This window comes from Oncorhynchus tshawytscha, unplaced genomic scaffold, assembly GCF_018296145.1.
Source record: "Oncorhynchus tshawytscha isolate Ot180627B unplaced genomic scaffold, Otsh_v2.0 Un_contig_1331_pilon_pilon, whole genome shotgun sequence".
NCBI lineage: Eukaryota > Metazoa > Chordata > Actinopteri > Salmoniformes > Salmonidae > Oncorhynchus > Oncorhynchus tshawytscha.
In genome coordinates this window covers 1-20988 of record NW_024609206.1, presented here as the reverse complement: position 1 = coordinate 20988, position 20988 = coordinate 1, and positions in this window count along the sequence as shown.

Genomic DNA, 20988 nt, shown 5'->3' with positions numbered 1-20988 from the left:
GTTCTATTCATTCTATTTACCAGTCATATTACCAGGGTTAGAGGTTCTATTTATTCTATTTACCAGTCATATTACCAGGGTTAGAGGTTCTATTCATTCTATTTACCAGTCATATTACCAGGGTTAGAGGTTCTATTCATTCTATTTACCAGTCATATTACCAGGGTTAGAGGTTCTATTCATTCTATTTACCAGTCATATTACCAGGGTTAGAGGTTCTATTCATTCTATTTACCAGTCATATTACCAGGGTTAGAGGTTCTATTCATTCTATTTACCAGGGTTAGAGGTTCTATTCATTCTATTTACCAGTCATATTACCAGGGTTAGAGGTTCTATTCATTCTATTTACCAGTCATATTACCAGGGTTAGAGGTTCTGTTCATTCTATTTACCAGGGTTAGAGGTTCTATTCATTCTATTTACCAGTCATATGACCAGGGTTAGAGGTTCTGTTCATTCTATTTACCAGTCATATTACCAGGGTTACAGGTTCTATTCATTCTATTTACCAGTCATATAACCAGGGTTAGAGGTTCTATTCATTCTATTTACCAGGGTTAGAGGTTCTATTCATTCTATTTACCAGGGTTAGAGGTTCTATTCATTCTACCAGGGTTAGAGGTTCTATTCATTCTATTTACCAGGGGGTTAGAGGTTCTATTCATTCTATTTACCAGGGTTAGAGGTTCTATTCATTCTATTTACCAGGGTTAGAGGTTCTATTCACTCTATTTACCAGTCATATTACCAGGGTTACAGGTTCTATTCATTCTATTTACCAGTCATATTACCAGGGTTAGAGGTTCTATTCATTCTATTTACCAGTCATATTACCAGGGTTAGAGGTTCTATTCATTCTATTTACCAGTCATATTACCAGGGTTACAGGTTCTATTCATTCTATTTACCAGTCATATTACCAGGGTTAGAGGTTCTATTCATTCTATTTACCAGTCATATTACCAGGGTTAGAGGTTCTATTCATTCTATTTACCAGGGTTAGAGGTTCTATTCATTCTATTTACCAGTCATATTACCAGGGTTAGAGGTTCTATTCATTCTATTTACCAGTCATATTACCAGGGTTACAGGTTCTATTCATTCTATTTACCAGTCATATAACCAGGGTTAGAGGTTCTATTCATTCTATTTACCAGGGTTAGAGGTTCTATTCATTCTATTTACCAGGGTTAGAGGTTCTATTCATTCTATTTACCAGGGTTAGAGGTTCTATTCATTCTATTTACCAGGGTTAGAGGTTCTATTCATTCTATTTACCAGGGTTAGAGGTTCTATTCATTCTATTTACCAGGGTTAGAGGTTCTATTCATTCTATTTACCAGTCATATAACCAGGGTTAGAGGTTCTATTCATTCTATTTACCAGTCATGTTACCAGGGTTACAGGTTCTATTCATTCTATTTACCAGTCATATTACCAGGGTTAGAGGTTCTATTCATTCTATTTACCAGTCATATTACCAGGGTTACAGGTTCTATTCATTCTATTTACCAGTCATATTACCAGGGTTAGAGGATCTATTCATTCTATTTACCAGGGTTAGAGGTTCTATTCATTCTATTTACCAGTCATATTACCAGGGTTAGAGGATCTATTCATTCTATTTACCAGGGTTAGAGGTTCTATTCATTATATTTACCAGTCATATTACCAGGGTTAGAGGTTCTATTCATTCTGTTTATATGTCATATTACCAGGGTTAGAGGTTCTATTCATTCTATTTACCAGGGTTACAGGTTCTATTCATTCTATTTACCAGTCATATTACCAGAGTTAGAGGTTCTATTCATTCTATTTACCAGTCATATTACCAGGGTTACAGGTTCTATTCATTCTATTTACCAGTCATATTACCAGGGTTAGAGGATCTATTCATTCTATTTACCAGGGTTAGAGGTTCTATTCATTCTATTTACCAGTCATATTACCAGGGTTAGAGGTTCTATTCATTCTATTTACCAGTCATATTACCAGGGTTAGAGGTTCTATTTATTCTATTTACCAGTCATATTACCAGGGTTAGAGGTTCTATTCATTCTATTTACTAGTCATATTACCAGGGTTAGAGGTTCTATTTATTCTATTTACCAGTCATATTACCAGGGTTAGAGGTTCTATTCATTCTATTTACCAGTCATATTACCAGGGTTACAGGTTCTATTTATTCTATTTACCAGTCATATTACCAGGGTTAGAGGTTCTATTTATTCTATTTACCAGGGTTAGAGGTTCTATTCATTCTATTTACCAGTCATATTACCAGGTTACAGGTTCTATTAATTATTTTTACCAGTCATATTACCAGGGTTAGAGGTTCTACTCATTCTATTTACCAGTCATATTACCAGGGTTAGAGGTTCTATTCATTCTATTTACCAGTCATATTACCAGGGTTACAGGTTCTATTCATTATTTTTACCAGTCATATTACCAGGGTTAGAGGTTCTGTTCATTCTATTTACCAGTCATATTACCAGGGTTAGAGGTTCTATTCATTCTATTTACCAGTCATATTACCAGGGTTAGAGTTCTATTCATTCTATTTACCAGGGTTAGAGGTTCTATTCATTCTATTTACCAGTCATATTACCAGGGTTAGAGGTTCTATTTATTCTATTTACCAGTCATATTACCAGGGTTAGAGGTTCTATTCATTCTATTTACCATTCATTTACCAGGGTTAGAGGTTCTATTCATTCTATTTACCATTCATATTACCAGGGTTAGAGGTTCTATTCATTCTATTTACCAGGGTTAGAGGTTCTATTCATTCTATTTACCAGTCATATTACCAGGGTTAGAGGTTCTATTCATTCTATTTACCAGGGTTACAGGTTCTATTCATTCTATTTACCAGTCATATTACCAGGGTTAGAGGTTCTATTCATTCTATTTACCAGTCATATTACCAGGGTTAGAGGTTCTATTCATTCTATTTACCAGTCATGTTACCAGGGTTACAGGTTCTATTCATTCTATTTACCAGTCATATTACCAGGGTTAGAGGTTCTATTCATTCTATTTACCAGTCATATTACCAGGGTTACAGGTTCTATTCATTCTATTTACCAGTCATATTACCAGGGTTAGAGGATCTATTCATTCTATTTACCAGGGTTAGTTCTATTCACCAGGGTTATATTACCAGGGTTATTCTATTTACATTCTATTTACCAGGGTTAGAGGTTCTATTCATTCTATTTACCAGTCATATTACCAGGGTTAGAGGTTCTATTCATTCTATTTACCAGGGTTAGAGGTTCATTCATTCTATTTACCAGGGTTAGAGGTTCTATTCATTCTATTTACCAGTCATATTACCAGGGTTAGAGGTTCTATTCATTCTATTTACCAGTCATATTACCAGGGTTACAGGTTCTATTCATTCTATTTACCAGTCATATTACCAGGGTTAGAGGATTCTATTCATTCTATTTACCACCAGGGTTAGAGGTTCTATTCATTCTATTTACCAGTCATATTACCAGGGTTAGAGGTTCTATTCATTCTATTTACCAGTCATATTACCAGGGTTAGAGGTTCTATTCATTCTATTTACCAGTCATATTACCAGGGTTAGAGGTTCTATTCATTCTATTTACCAGTCATATTACCAGGGTTAGAGGTTCTATTCATTCTATTTACCAGTCATATTACCAGGGTTAGAGGTTCTATTCATTCTATTTACCAGTCATATTACCAGGGTTAGAGGTTCTATTTATTCTATTTACCAGTCATATTACCAGGGTTAGAGGTTCTATTTATTCTATTTACCAGGGTTAGAGGTTCTATTCATTCTATTTACCAGTCATATTACCAGGGTTACAGGTTCTATTCATTTTTTACCAGTCATATTACCAGGGTTAGAGGTTCTATTCATTCTATTTACCAGTCATATTACCAGGGTTAGAGGTTCTATTCATTCTATTTACCAGTCATATTACCAGGGTTACAGGTTCTATTCATTATTTTTACCAGTCATATTACCAGGGTTAGAGGTTCTGTTCATTCGATTTACCAGTCATATTACCAGGGTTAGAGGTCTATTCATTCTATTTACCAGGGTTAGAGGTTCTATTCATTCTATTTACCAGTCATATTACCAGGGTTAGAGGTTCTATTTATTCTATTTACCAGTCATATTACCAGGGTTAGAGGTTCTATTCATTCTATTTACCATTCTATTTACCAGGGTTAGAGGTTCTATTCATTCTATTTACCATTCATATTACCAGGGTTAGAGGTTCTATTCATTCTATTTACCAGGGTTAGAGGTTCTATTCATTCTATTTACCAGTCATATTACCAGGGTTAGAGGTTCTATTCATTCTACCAGTTTACCAGGGTTAGAGGTTCTATTCATTCTATTTACCAGGGTTAGAGGTTCTATTCATTCTATTTACCAGTCATATTACCAGGGTTAGAGGTTCTATTCATTCTATTTACCAGGGTTAGAGGTTCTATTCATTCTATTTACCAGTCATATTACCAGGGTTAGAGGTTCTATTCATTCTATTTACCAGGGTTACAGGTTCTATTCATTCTATTTACCAGTCATATTACCAGGGTTAGAGGTTCTATTCATTCTATTTACCAGTCATATTACCAGGGTTAGAGGTTCTATTCATTCTATTTACCAGGGTTAGAGGTTCTATTCATTCAGGTTCTATTCATTCTATTTACCAGTCATATTACCAGGGTTAGAGGTTCTATTCATTCTATTTACCAGTCATATTACCAGGGTTAGAGGTTCTATTCATTCTATTTACCAGGGTTAGAGGTTCTATTCATTCTATTTACCAGGGTTAGAGGTTCTATTCATTCTATTTACCAGTCATATTACCAGGGTTAGAGGTTCTATTCATTCTATTTACCAGTCATATTACCAGGGTTAGAGGTTCTATTCATTCTATTTACCAGTCATATTACCAGGGTTAGAGGTTCTATTCATTCTATTTACCAGTCATATTACCAGGGTTAGAGGTTCTATTCATTCTATTTACCAGTCATATTACCAGGGTTAGAGGTTCTATTCATTCTATTTACCAGTCATATTACCAGGGTTAGAGGTTCTATTCATTCTATTTACCAGTCATATTACCAGGGTTAGAGGTTCTATTCATTCTATTTACCAGTCATATTACCAGGGTTAGAGGTTCTATTCATTCTATTTACCAGTCATATTACCAGGGTTAGAGGTTCTATTCATTCTATTTACCAGTCATATTACCAGGGTTAGAGGTTCTATTCATTCTATTTACCAGGGTTAGAGGTTCTATTCATTCTATTTACCAGTCATATTACCAGGGTTAGAGGTTCTATTCATTCTATTTACCAGGGTTAGAGGTTCTATTCATTCTATTTACCAGTCATATTACCAGGGTTAGAGGTTCTATTCATTCTATTTACCAGTCATATTACCAGGGTTAGAGGTTCTATTCATTCTATTTACCAGTCATATTACCAGGGTTAGAGGTTCTATTCATTCTATTTACCAGTCATATTACCAGGGTTAGAGGTTCTATTTATTCTATTTACCAGTCATATTACCAGGGTTAGAGGTTCTATTCATTCTATTTACCAGTCATATTACCAGGGTTAGAGGTTCTATTCATTCTATTTACCAGTCATATTACCAGGGTTAGAGGTTCTATTCATTCTATTTACCAGTCATATTACCAGGGTTAGAGGTTCTATTCATTTTATTTACCAGGGTTAGAGGATCTATTCATTCTATTTACCAGGGTTAGAGGTTCTATTCATTCTATTTACCAGTCATATTACCAGGGTTAGAGGTTCTATTCATTCTATTTACCAGTCATATTACCAGGGTTAGAGGTTCTATTCATTCTATTTACCAGTCATATTACCAGGGTTAGAGGTTCTATTAATTATATTTACCAGGGTTAGAGGTTCTATTCATTCTATTTACCAGTCATATTACCAGGGTTAGAGGTTCTATTCATTCTATTTACCAGTCATATTACCAGGGTTAGAGGTTCTATTCATTCTATTTACCAGTCATATTACCAGGGTTAGAGGTTCTATTCATTCTATTTACTAGTCATATTACCAGGGTTAGAGGTTCTATTTATTCTATTTACCAGTCATATTACCAGGGTTAGAGGTTCTATTCATTCTATTTACCAGTCATATTACCAGGGTTACAGGTTCTATTTATTCTATTTACCAGTCATATTACCAGGGTTAGAGGTTCTATTTATTCTATTTACCAGGGTTAGAGGTTCTATTCATTCTATTTACCAGTCATATTACCAGGGTTACAGGTTCTATTAATTATTTTTACCAGTCATATTACCAGGGTTAGAGGTTCTACTTCATTCTATTTACCAGTCATATTACCAGGGTTAGATGTTCTATTCATTCTATTTACCAGTCATATTACCAGGGTTACAGGTTCTATTAATTATTTTTACCAGTCATATTACCAGGGTTAGAGGTTCTGTTCATTCTGTTTACCAGTCATATTACCAGGGTTAGAGGTTCTATTCATTCTATTTACCAGGGTTAGAGGTTCTATTCATTCTATTTACCAGTCATATTACCAGGGTTAGAGGTTCTATTCATTCTATTTACTAGTCATATTACCAGGGTTAGAGGTTCTATTCATTCTATTTACCATTCTATTTACCAGGGTTAGAGGTTCTATTCATTCTATTTACCAGTCATATTACCAGGGTTAGAGGTTCTATTCATTCTATTTACCAGGGTTAGAGGTTCTATTCATTCTATTTACCAGGGTTAGAGGTTCTATTCATTCTATTTACCAGTCATATTACCAGGGTTAGAGGTTCTATTCATTCTATTTACCAGTCATATTACCAGGGTTAGAGGTTCTATTCATTCTATTTACCAGGGTTAGAGGTTCTATTCATTCTATTTACCAGTCATATTACCAGGGTTACAGGTTCTATTCATTCTATTTACCAGTCATATTACCAGGGTTAGAGGTTCTATTCATTCTATTTACCAGGGTTAGAGGTTCTATTCATTCTATTTACCAGTCATATTACCAGGGTTAGAGGATCTATTCATTCTATTTACCAGGGTTACTTCTATTCATTCTATTTACCAGTCATATTACCAGGGTTAGAGGTTCTATTCATTCTATTTACCAGTCATGTTACCAGGGTTAGAGGTTCTATTCATTCTATTTACCAGGGTTAGAGGTTCTATTCATTCTATTTACCAGGGTTAGAGGTTCTATTCATTCTATTTACCAGTCATATTACCAGGGTTAGAGGTTCTATTCATTCTATTTACCAGTCATATTACCAGGGTTAGAGGTTCTATTCATTCTATTTACCAGGGTTAGAGGTTCTATTCATTCTATTTACCAGGGTTAGAGGTTCTATTCATTCTATTTACCAGTCATATTACCAGGGTTAGAGGTTCTATTCATTCTATTTACCAGTCATGTTACCAGGTTACAGGTTCTATTCATTCTATTTACCAGTCATATTACCAGGGTTAGAGGTTCTATTCATTCTATTTACCAGTCATATTACCAGGGTTAGAGGTTCTATTCATTCTATTTACCAGTCATATTACCAGGGTTAGAGGTTCTATTCATTCTATTTACCAGTCATATTACCAGGGTTAGAGGTTCTATTCATTCTATTTACCAGTCATATTACCAGGGTTAGAGGTTCTATTCATTCTATTTACCAGTCATATTACCAGGGTTACAGGTTCTATTCATTCTATTTACCAGTCATATTACCAGGGTTAGAGGTTCTATTCATTCTATTTACCAGGGTTAGAGGTTATATTCACTATTTACCAGTCATATTACCAGGGTTAGAGGTTCTATTCATTCTATTTACCAGGGTTAGAGGTTATATTCACTATTTACCAGTCATATTACCAGGGTTAGAGGTTCTATTCATTCTATTTACCAGTCATATTACCAGGGTTAGAGGTTCTATTCATTCTATTTACCAGTCATATTACCAGGGTTACAGGTTCTATTCATTCTATTTACCAGTCATATTACCAGGGTTAGAGGTTCTATTCATTCTATTTACCAGTCATATTACCAGGGTTAGAGGTTCTATTCATTCTATTTACCAGTCATATTACCAGGGTTAGAGGTTCTATTCATTCTATTTACCAGTCATATTACCAGGGTTACAGGTTCTATTCATTCTATTTACCAGTCATATTACCAGGGTTAGAGGATCTATTCATTCTATTTACCAGGGTTAGAGGATCATTCATTCTATTTACCAGGGTTAGAGGTTCTATTCATTCTATTTACCAGTCATATTACCAGGGTTAGAGGTTCTATTCATTCTATTTACCAGTCATATTACCAGGGTTACAGGTTCTATTCATTCTATTTACCAGTCATATTACCAGGGTTACAGGTTCTATTCATTCTATTTACCAGTCATATTACCAGGGTTAGAGGATCTATTCATTCTATTTATCCAGGGTTAGAGATTCTATTCATTCTATTTACCAGTCATATTACCAGGGTTACAGGTTCTATTCATTCTATTTACCAGTCATATTACCAGGGTTAGAGGTTCTATTTATTCTATTTACCAGTCATATTACCAGGGTTAGAGGATCTATTCATTCTATTTACCAGGGTTAAGAGGATCTATTCATTCTATTTACCAGGGTTAGAGGTTCTATTCATTCTATTTACCAGTCATATTACCAGGGTTAGAGGTTCTATTCATTCTATTTACCAGTCATATTACCAGGGTTACAGGTTCTATTCATTCTATTTTCCAGTCATATTACCAGGGTTACAGGTTCTATTCATTCTATTTACCAGTCATATTACCAGGGTTAGAGGATCTATTCATTCTATTTATCCGGGTTAGAGATTCTATTCATTCTATTTACCAGTCATATTACCAGGGTTACAGGTTCTATTCATTCTATTTACCAGTCATATTACCAGGGTTAGAGGTTCTATTTATTCTATTTACCAGTCATATTACCAGGGTTAGAGGTTCTATTCATTCTATTTACTAGTCTTATTACCAGGGTTAGAGGTTCTATTCATTCTATTTACCAGTCATATTACCAGGGTTAGAGGTTCTATTTATTCTATTTACCAGGGTTAGAGGTTCTATTCATTCTATTTACCAGTCATATTACCAGGGTTACAGGTTCTATTAATTATTCTTACCAGTCATATTACCAGGGTTAGAGGTTCTATTCATTCTATTTACCAGTCATATTACCAGGGTTAGAGGTTCTATTTATTCTATTTACCAGTCATATTACCAGGGTTAGAGGTTCTATTCATTCTATTTACCAGTCATATTACCAGGGTTAGAGGTTCTGTTCATTCTATTTACCAGTCATATTACCAGGGTTAGAGGTTCTATTCATTCTATTTACCAGTCATGTTACCAGGGTTAGAGGTTCTGTTCATTCTATTTACCAGTCATATTACCAGGGTTAGAGGTTCTATTCATTCTATTTACCAGGGTTACAGGTTATATTCACTATTTACCAGTCATATTACCAGGGTTACAGGTTCTATTCATTCTATTTACCAGTCATATTACCAGGGTTAGAGGTTCTATTCATTCTATTTACCAGGGTTAGAGGTTCTATTGATTCTATTTACCAGGGTTAGAGGTTCTATTCATTCTATTTACCAGGGTTAGAGGTTCTATTCATTCTATTTACCAGTCATATGACCAGGGTTAGAGGTTCTATTCATTCTATTTACCAGTCATGTTACCAGGGTTACAGGTTCTATTCATTCTATTTACCAGTCATATTACCAGGGTTAGAGGTTCTATTCATTCTATTTACCAGTCATATTACCAGGGTTAGAGGTTCTATTCATTCTATTTACCAGTCATGTTACCAGGGTTACAGGTTCTATTCATTCTATTTACCAGGGTTAGAGGTTCTATTCATTCTATTTACCAGGGTTAGAGGTTCTATTCATTCTATTTACCAGGGTTAGAGGTTCTATTTATTCTATTTACCAGTCATATTACCAGGGTTAGAGGTTCTATTCATTCTATTTACTAGTCATATTACCAGGGTTAGAGGTTCTATTTATTCTATTTACCAGTCATATTACCAGGGTTAGAGGTTCTATTCATTCTATTTACCAGTCATATTACCAGGGTTACTGGTTCTATTTATTCTATTTACCAGTCATATTACCAGGGTTAGAGGTTCTATTTATTCTTTTTACCAGGGTTAGAGGTTCTATTCATTCTATTTACCAGTCATATTACCAGGGTTACAGGTTCTATTAATTATTTTTACCAGTCATATTACCAGGGTTAGAGGTTCTATTCATTCTATTTACCAGTCATATTACCAGGGTTAGAGGTTCTATTTATTCTATTTACCAGTCATATTACCAGGGTTAGAGGTTCTATTTATTCTATTTACCAGGGTTAGAGGTTCTATTCATTCTATTTACCAGTCATATTACCAGGGTTACAGGTTCTATTAATTATTTTTACCAGTCATATTACCAGGGTTAGAGGTTCTATTTATTCTATTTACCAGTCATATTACCAGGGTTAGAGGTTCTATTAATTCTATTTACCAGTCATATTACCAGGGTTAGAGGTTCTATTCATTCTATTTACCAGTCATGTTACCAGGGTTAGAGGTTCTGTTCATTCTATTTACCAGTCATATTACCAGGGTTAGAGGTTCTATTCATTCTATTTACTAGTCTTATTACCAGGGTTAGAGGTTCTATTCATTCTATTTACCAGTCATATTACCAGGGTTAGAGGTTCTATTTATTCTATTTACCAGGGTTAGAGGTTCTATTCATTCTATTTACCAGTCATATTACCAGGGTTACAGGTTCTATTAATTATTTTTACCAGTCATATTACCAGGGTTAGAGGTTCTATTCATTCTATTTACCAGTCATATTACCAGGGTTAGAGGTTCTATTTATTCTATTTACCAGTCATATTACCAGGGTTAGAGGTTCTATTCATTCTATTTACCAGTCATATTACCAGGGTTAGAGGTTCTATTCATTCTATTTACCAGTCATATTACCAGGGTTAGAGGTTCTATTCATTCTATTTACCAGTCATGTTACCAGGGTTAGAGGTTCTGTTCATTCTATTTACCAGTCATATTACCAGGGTTAGAGGTTCTATTCATTCTATTTACCAGGGTTAGAGGTTCTATTCATTCTATTTACCAGTCATATTACCAGGGTTAGAGGTTCTATTCATTCTATTTACCAGTCATATTACCAGGGTTAGAGGTTCTATTCATTCTATTTACCAGGGTTAGAGGTTCTATTCATTCTATTTACCAGGGTTAGAGGTTCTATTCATTCTATTTACCAGGGTTAGAGGTTCTATTCATTCTATTTACCAGTCATATTACCAGGGTTAGAGGTTCTATTCATTCTATTTACCAGTCATGTTACCAGGGTTACAGGTTCTATTCATTCTATTTACCAGTCATATTACCAGGGTTACAGGTTCTATTCATTCTATTTACCAGTCATATTACCAGGGTTAGAGGTTCTATTCATTCTATTTACCAGTCATATTACCAGGGTTAGAGGTTCTATTCATTCTATTTACCAGGGTTAGAGGTTCTATTCATTCTATTTACCAGGGTTAGAGGTTCTATTCATTCTATTTACCAGGGTTAGAGGTTCTATTTATTCTATTTACCAGTCATATTACCAGGGTTAGAGGTTCTATTCATTCTATTTACTAGTCATATTACCAGGGTTAGAGGTTCTATTTATTCTATTTACCAGTCATATTACCAGGGTTAGAGGTTCTATTCATTCTATTTACCAGTCATATTACCAGGGTTACTGGTTCTATTTATTCTATTTACCAGTCATATTACCAGGGTTAGAGGTTCTATTTATTCTATTTACCAGGGTTAGAGGTTCTATTCATTCTATTTACCAGTCATATTACCAGGGTTACAGGTTCTATTAATTATTTTTACCAGTCATATTACCAGGGTTAGAGGTTCTATTCATTCTATTTACCAGTCATATTACCAGGGTTAGAGGTTCTATTTATTCTATTTACCAGTCATATTACCAGGGTTAGAGGTTCTATTTATTCTATTTACCAGGGTTAGAGGTTCTATTCATTCTATTTACCAGTCATATTACCAGGGTTACAGGTTCTATTAATTATTTTTACCAGTCATATTACCAGGGTTAGAGGTTCTATTTATTCTATTTACCAGTCATATTACCAGGGTTAGAGGTTCTATTAATTCTATTTACCAGTCATATTACCAGGGTTAGAGGTTCTATTCATTCTATTTACCAGTCATGTTACCAGGGTTAGAGGTTCTATTCATTCTATTTACCAGTCATATTACCAGGGTTAGAGGTTCTGTTCATTCTATTTACCAGTCATATTACCAGGGTTAGAGGTTCTATTCATTCTATTTACCAGGGTTAGAGGTTCTATTCATTCTATTTACCAGTCATATTACCAGGGTTAGAGGTTCTATTTATTCTATTTACCAGGGTTAGAGGTTCTATTCATTCTATTTACCAGGGTTAGAGGTTCTATTCATTCTATTTACCATTCTATTTACCAGGGTTAGAGGTTCTATTCATTCTATTTACCAGTCATATTACCAGGGTTAGAGGTTCTATTCATTCTATTTACCAGGGTTAGAGGTTCTATTCATTCTATTTACCAGGGTTAGAGGTTCAATTCATTCTATTTACCAGTCATATTACCAGGGTTAGAGGTTCTATTCATTCTATTTACCAGTCATATTACCAGGGTTAGAGGTTCTATTCATTCTATTTACCAGGGTTAGAGGTTCTATTCATTCTATTTACCAGGGTTAGAGGTTCTATTCATTCTATTTACCAGGGTTAGAGGTTCTATTCATTCTATTTACCAGGGTTAGAGGTTCTATTCATTCTATTTACCAGGGTTAGAGGTTCTATTCATTCTATTTACCAGGGTTAGAGGTTCTATTCATGCTATTTACCAGGGTTAGAGGTTCTATTCATTCTATTTACCAGTCATATTACCAGGGTTAGAGGTTCTATTCATTCTATTTACCAGTCATATTACCAGGGTTACAGGTTCTATTCATTCTATTTACCAGTCATATTACCAGGGTTACAGGTTCTATTCATTCTATTTACCAGTCATATTACCAGGGTTAGAGGTTCTATTCATTCTATTTACCAGTCATATTACCAGGGTTAGAGGTTCTATTCATTCTATTTACCAGGGTTAGAGGTTCTATTCATTCTATTTACCAGGGTTAGAGGTTCTATTCATTCTATTTACCAGGGTTAGAGGTTCTATTTATTCTATTTACCAGTCATATTACCAGGGTTAGAGGTTCTATTCATTCTATTTACTAGTCATATTACCAGGGTTAGAGGTTCTATTTATTCTATTTACCAGTCATATTACCAGGGTTAGAGGTTCTATTCATTCTATTTACCAGTCATATTACCAGGGTTACTGGTTCTATTTATTCTATTTACCAGTCATATTACCAGGGTTAGAGGTTATATTTATTCTTTTACCAGGGTTAGAGGTTCTATTCATTCTATTTACCAGTCATATTACCAGGGTTACAGGTTCTATTAATTATTTTTACCAGTCATATTACCAGGGTTAGAGGTTCTATTCATTCTATTTACCAGGGTTAGAGGTTCTATTCATTCTATTTACCAGTCATATTACCAGGGTTAGAGGTTCTATTCATTCTATTTACCATTCTATTTACCAGGGTTAGAGGTTCTATTCATTCTATTTACCAGTCATATTACCAGGGTTAGAGGTTCTATTCATTCTATTTACCAGTCATATTACCAGGGTTAGAGAATCTATTCATTCTATTTACCATTCTATTTACCAGTCATATTACCAGGGTTAGAGAATCTATTCATTCTATTTACCAGTCATATTACCAGGGTTAGAGGTTCTATTCATTCTATTTACCATTCTATTTACCAGGGTTAGAGGTTCTATTCATTCTATTTACCAGTCATATTACCAGGGTTAGACGTTCTATTCATTCTATTTACCAGGGTTAGAGGATCTATTCATTCTATTTACCAGGGTTACAGGTTCTATTCATTCTATTTACCAGTCATATTACCAGGGTTAGAGGTTCTATTCATTCTATTTACCAGTCATATTACCAGGGTTAGAGGTTCTATTCATTCTATTTACCAGGGTTAGAGGTTCTATTCATTCTATTTACCAGGGTTAGAGGTTCTATTCATTCTATTTACCAGGGTTAGAGGTTCTATTCATTCTATTTACCAGGGTTAGAGGTTCTATTCATTCTATTTACCAGGGTTAGAGGTTCTATTCATTCTATTTACCAGGGTTAGAGGTTCTATTCATTCTATTTACCAGGGTTAGAGGTTCTATTCATTCTATTTACCAGGGTTAGAGGTTCTATTCATTCTATTTACCAGTCATATTACCAGGGTTAGAGGTTCTATTCATTCTATTTACCAGTCATGTTACCAGGGTTAGAGGTTCTATTCATTCTATTTACCAGTCATATTACCAGGGTTACAGTTTCTATTCATTCTATTTACCAGTCATATTACCAGGGTTAGAGGTTCTATTCATTCTATTTACCAGTCATATTACCAGGGTTAGAGGTTCTATTCATTCTATTTACCAGGGTTAGAGGTTCTATTCATTCTATTTACCAGGGTTAGAGGTTCTATTCATTCTATTTACCAGGGTTAGAGGTTCTATTTATTCTATTTACCAGTCATATTACCAGGGTTAGAGGTTCTATTCATTCTATTTACCAGTCATATTACCAGGGTTAGAGGTTCTATTTATTCTATTTACCAGTCATATTACCAGGGTTAGAGGTTCTATTCATTCTATTTACCAGTCATATTACCAGGGTTACTGGTTCTATTTATTCTATTTACCAGTCATATTACCAGGGTTAGAGGTTCATATTTATTCTTTTACCAGGGTTAGAGGTTCTATTCATTCTATTTACCAGTCATATTACCAGGGTTACAGGTTCTATTAATTATTTTTACCAGTCATATTACCAGGGTTAGAGGTTCTATTCATTCTATTTACCAGGGTTAGAGGTTCTATTCATTCTATTTACCAGTCATATTACCAGGGTTAGAGGTTCTATTCATTCTATTTACCATTCATATTTACCAGGGTTAGAGGTTCTATTCATTCTATTTACTAGTCATATTACCAGGGTTAGAGGTTCTATTCATTCTATTTACCAGGGTTAGAGGTTCTATTCATTCTATTTACCATTCTATTTACCAGGGTTAGAGGTTCTATTCATTCTATTTACCAGTCATATTACCAGGGTTAGAGGTTCTATTCATTCTATTTACCAGTCATATTACCAGGGTTAGAGGTTCTATTCATTCTATTTAGCAGTCATGTTACCAGGGTTAGAGGTTCTGTTCATTCTATTTACCAGTCATATTACCAGGGTTAGACGTTCTATTCATTCTATTTACCAGGGTTAGAGGATCTATTCATTCTATTTACCAGGGTTACAGGTTCTATTCATTCTATTTACCAGTCATATTACCAGGGTTAGAGGTTCTATTCATTCTATTTACCAGTCATATTACCAGGGTTAGAGGTTCTATTCATTCTATTTACCAGGGTTAGAGGTTCTATTCATTCTATTTACCAGGGTTAGAGGTTCTATTCATTCTATTTACCAGGGTTAGAGGTTCTATTCATTCTATTTACCAGGGTTAGAGGTTCTATTCATTCTATTTACCAGGGTTAGAGGTTCTATTCATTCTATTTACCAGGGTTAGAGGTTCTATTCATTCTATTTACCAGGGTTAGAGGTTCTATTCATTCTATTTACCAGGGTTAGAGGTTCTATTCATTCTATTTACCAGTCATATTACCAGGGTTAGAGGTTCTATTCATTCTATTTACCAGTCATGTTACCAGGGTTACAGGTTCTATTCATTCTATTTACCAGTCATATTACCAGGGTTAGAGGTTCTATTCATTCTATTTACCAGTCATATTACCAGGGTTAGAGGTTCTATTCATTCTATTTACCAGTCATGTTACCAGGGTTAGAGGTTCTATTCATTCTATTTACCAGGGTTAGAGGTTCTATTCATTCTATTTACCAGGGTTAGAGGTTCTATTCATTCTATTTACCAGGGTTAGAGGTTCTATTTATTCTATTTACCAGTCATATTACCAGGGTTAGAGGTTCTATTCATTCTATTTACTAGTCATATTACCAGGGTTAGAGGTTCTATTTATTCTATTTACCAGTCATATTACCAGGGTTAGAGGTTCTATTCATTCTATTTACCAGTCATATTACCAGGGTTACTGGTTCTATTTATTCTATTTACCAGTCATATTACCAGGGTTAGAGGTTATATTTATTCTTTTTACCAGGGTTAGAGGTTCTATTCATTCTATTTACCAGTCATATTACCAGGGTTACAGGTTCTATTAATTATTTTACCAGTCATATTACCAGGGTTAGAGGTTCTATTCATTCTATTTACCAGGGTTAGAGGTTCTATTCATTCTATTTACCAGTCATATTACCAGGGTTAGAGGTTCTATTCATTCTATTTACCATTCTATTTACCAGGGTTAGAGGTTCTATTCATTCTATTTACCAGTCATATTACCAGGGTTAGAGGTTCTATTCATTCTATTTACCAGGGTTAGAGGTTCTATTCATTCTATTTACCAGTCATATTACCAGGGTTAGAGGTTCTATTTATTCTATTTACCAGTCATATTACCAGGGTTAGAGGTTCTATTTATTCTATTTACCAGTCATATTACCAGGGTTAGAGGTTCTATTCATTCTATTTACCAGTCATATTACCAGGGTTAGAGGTTCTATTCATTCTATTTACCAGTCATATTACCAGGGTTAGAGGTTCTGTTCATTCTATTTACCAGTCATATTACCAGGGTTAGAGGTTCTATTCATTCTATTTACCAGGGTTAGAGGTTCTATTCATTCTATTTACCAGTCATATTACCAGGGTTAGAGGTTCTATTCATTCTATTTACCAGTCATATTACCAGGGTTAGAGGTTCTATTCATTCTATTTACCAGGGTTAGAGGTTCTATTCATTCTATTTACCATTCTATTTACCAGGGTTAGAGGTTCTATTCATTCTATTTACCAGTCATATTACCAGGGTTAGAGGTTCTATTCATTCTATTTACCAGGGTTAGAGGTTCTATTCATTCTATTTACCAGGGTTAGAGGTTATATTCATTCTATTTACCAGTCATATGACCAGGGTTAGAGGTTCTATTCATTCTATTTACCAGTCATATGACCAGGGTTAGAGGTTCTATTCATTCTATTTACCAGGGTTAGAGGTTCTATTCGTTCTATTTACCAGGGTTAGAGGTTCTATTCGTTCTATTTACCAGGGTTAGAGGTTCTATTCATTCTATTTACCAGGGTTAGAGGTTCTATTCATTCTATTTACCAGGGTTAGAGTTCTATTCATTCTATTTACCAGGGTTAGAGGTTCTATTCATTCTATTTACCAGGGTTAGAGGTTCTATTCATTCTATTTACCAGTCATATTACCAGGGTTAGAGGTTCTATTCATTCTATTTACCAGTCATGTTACCAGGGTTACAGGTTCTATTCATTCTATTTACCAGTCATATTACCAGGGTTACAGGTTCTATTCATTCTATTTACCAGTCATATTACCAGGGTTAGAGGTTCTATTCATTCTATTTACCAGTCATATTACCAGGGTTAGAGGTTCTATTCATTCTATTTACCAGGGTTAGAGGTTCTATTCATTCTATTTACCAGGGTTAGAGGTTCTATTCATTCTATTTACCAGGGTTAGAGGTTCTATTTATTCTATTTACCAGTCATATTACCAGGGTTAGAGGTTCTATTCATTCTATTTACTAGTCATATTACCAGGGTTAGAGGTTATATTTATTCTATTTACCAGTCATATTACCAGGGTTAAAGGTTCTATTCATTCTATTTACCAGTCATATTACCAGGGTTACTGGTTCTATTTATTCTATTTACCAGTCATATTACCAGGGTTAGAGGTTCTATTTATTCTTTTACCAGGGTTAGAGGTTCTATTCATTCTATTTACCAGTCATATTACCAGGGTTACAGGTTCTATTAATTATTTTTACCAGTCATATTACCAGGGTTAGAGGTTCTATTCATTCTATTTACCAGTCATATTACCAGGGTTAGAGGTTCTATTTATTCTATTTACCAGTCATATGACCAGGGTTAGAGGTTCTATTTATTCTATTTACCAGGGTTAGAGGTTCTATTCATTCTATTTACCAGTCATATTACCAGGGTTACAGGTTCTATTAATTATTTTTACCAGTCATATTACCAGGGTTAGAGGTTCTATTTATTCTATTTACCAGTCATATTACCAGGGTTAGAGGTTCTATTAATTCTATTTACCAGTCATATTACCAGGGTTAGAGGTTCTATTCATTCTATTTACCAGTCATGTTACCAGGGTTAGAGGTTCTGTTCATTCTATTTACCAGTCATATTACCAGGGTTAGAGGTTCTATTCATTCTATTTACTAGTCTTATTACCAGGGTTAGAGGTTCTATTCATTCTATTTACCAGTCATATTACCAGGGTTAGAGGTTCTATTCATTCTGTTACCAGTCATATGACCAGGGTTAGAGGTTCTATTCATTCTATTTACCAGTCATATTACCAGGGTTAGAGGTTCTATTCATTATTTTTACCAGGGTTAGAGGTTCTATATTACCAGGGTTAGAGGTTCTATTCATTCTATTTACCAGTCATATTACCAGGGTTAGAGGTTCTATTTATTCATTTACCAGTCATATTACCAGGGTTAGAGGTTCTATTCATTCTATTTACCAGTCATATGACCAGGGTTACAGGTTCTATTCATTCTATTTACCAGTCATATTACCAGGGTTAGAGGTTCTATTCATTCTATTTACCAGTCATATTACCAGGTTAGAGGTTCTGTTCATTCTATTTACCAGTCATATTACCAGGGTTAGAGGTTATATTCATTCTATTTACCAGGGTTAGAGGTTCTATTCATTCTATTTACCAGTCATATTACCAGGGTTAGAGGTTCTATTCATTCTGTTTACCAGTCATATTACCAGGGTTAGAGGTTCTATTCATTCTAGTCATATTACCAGGGTTAGAGGTTCTGTTCATTCATTTACCAGTCATATTACCAGGGGTTAGAGGTTCTATTCATTCTATTTACCAGGTTATGAGGTTATATTCATTCTATTTACCAGTCATATTACCAGGGTTAGAGGTTCTATTCATTCTATTTACCAGTCATGTTACCAGGGTTACCAGTTCTATTCATTCTATTTACCAGTCATATTACCAGGGTTAGAGGTTCTATTCACTATTTACCAGTCATATTACCAGGGTTAGAGGTTCTATTCATTCTATTTACCAGTCATATTACCAGGGTTAGAGGTTCTATTCATTCTATTTACCAGGGTTAGAGGTTCTATTCATTCTATTTACCAGGAGTCTATTCATTCTATTTACCAGGGTTAGAGGTTCTATTCATTCTATTTACCAGTCATATTACCAGGGTTAGAGGTTCTATTCATTCTATTTACCAGTCATATTACCAGGGTTACTGGTTCTATTCATTCTATTTACCAGTCATATTACCAGGGTTAGAGGTTCTATTCATTCTGTTACCATCATATTACCAGGGTTAGAGGTTCTATTCATTCTATTTACCAGTCATATTACCAGGGTTAGAGGTTCTATTCATTCTTTTTACCAGTCATATTACCAGGGTTAGAGGTTCTATTCATTCTATTTACCAGTCATATTACCAGGGTTAGAGGTTCTATTTATTCTATTTACCAGTCATATTACCAGGGTTAGAGGTTCTATTTATTCTATTTACCAGGGTTAGAGGTTCTATTCATTCTATTCCAGTCATATTACCAGGGTTACAGGTTCTATTCATTCTTTTACCAGTCATATGACCAGGGTTAGAGGTTCTATTCATTCTATTACCAGTCATATTACCAGGGTTAGAGGTTCTATTCATTCTATTTACCAGTCATATGACCAGGGTTAGAGGTTCCATTCATTCTATTTACCAGTCATATTACCAGGGTTAGAGGTTCTATTCTATTTGGACTCATATTACCAGGGTTAGAGGTTCTGTTCATTCTATTTACCAGTCATATTACCAGGGTTAGAGGTTCTATTCATTCTATGTACCAGGGTTAGAGGTTCTATTCATTCTCTGTTACCAGTCATATTACCAGGGTTAGAGGTTCTATTCATTCTATTTACCAGTCATATTACCAGGGTTAGAGGTTCTATTTATTCTATTTACCAGGGTTAGAGGTTCTATTCATTCTCATTTACCAGGGTTCTATTCATTCTATTTACCAGGGTTAGAGGTTCTATTCATTCTATTTACCAGTCATATTACCAGGGTTAGAGGTTCTATTCATTCTATTTACCAGGGTTACAGGTTATATTCATTATATTACCAGGGTTACAGGTTCTATTCATTCTATTTACCAGTCATATTACCAGGGTTAGAGGTTCTATTCATTCTATTTACCAGTCATATTACCAGGGTTAGAGGTTCTATTCATTCTATTTACCAGGGTTAGAGGTTCTATTCATTCTATTTACCAGGGTTAGAGGTTCTATTCATTCTATTTACCAGGGTTAGAGGTTCTATTCATTCTATTTACCAGGGTTAGAGGTTCTATTCATTCTATTTACCAGGGTTAGAGGTTCTATTCATTCTATTTACCAGGGTTAGAGGTTCTATTCATTCTATTTACCAGGGTTAGAGGTTCTATTCATTCTATTTACCAGTCATATTACCAGGGTTAGAGGTTCTATTCATTCTATTTACCAGTCATATTACCAGGGTTAGAGGTTCTATTCATTCTATTTACCAGTCATATTACCAGGGTTA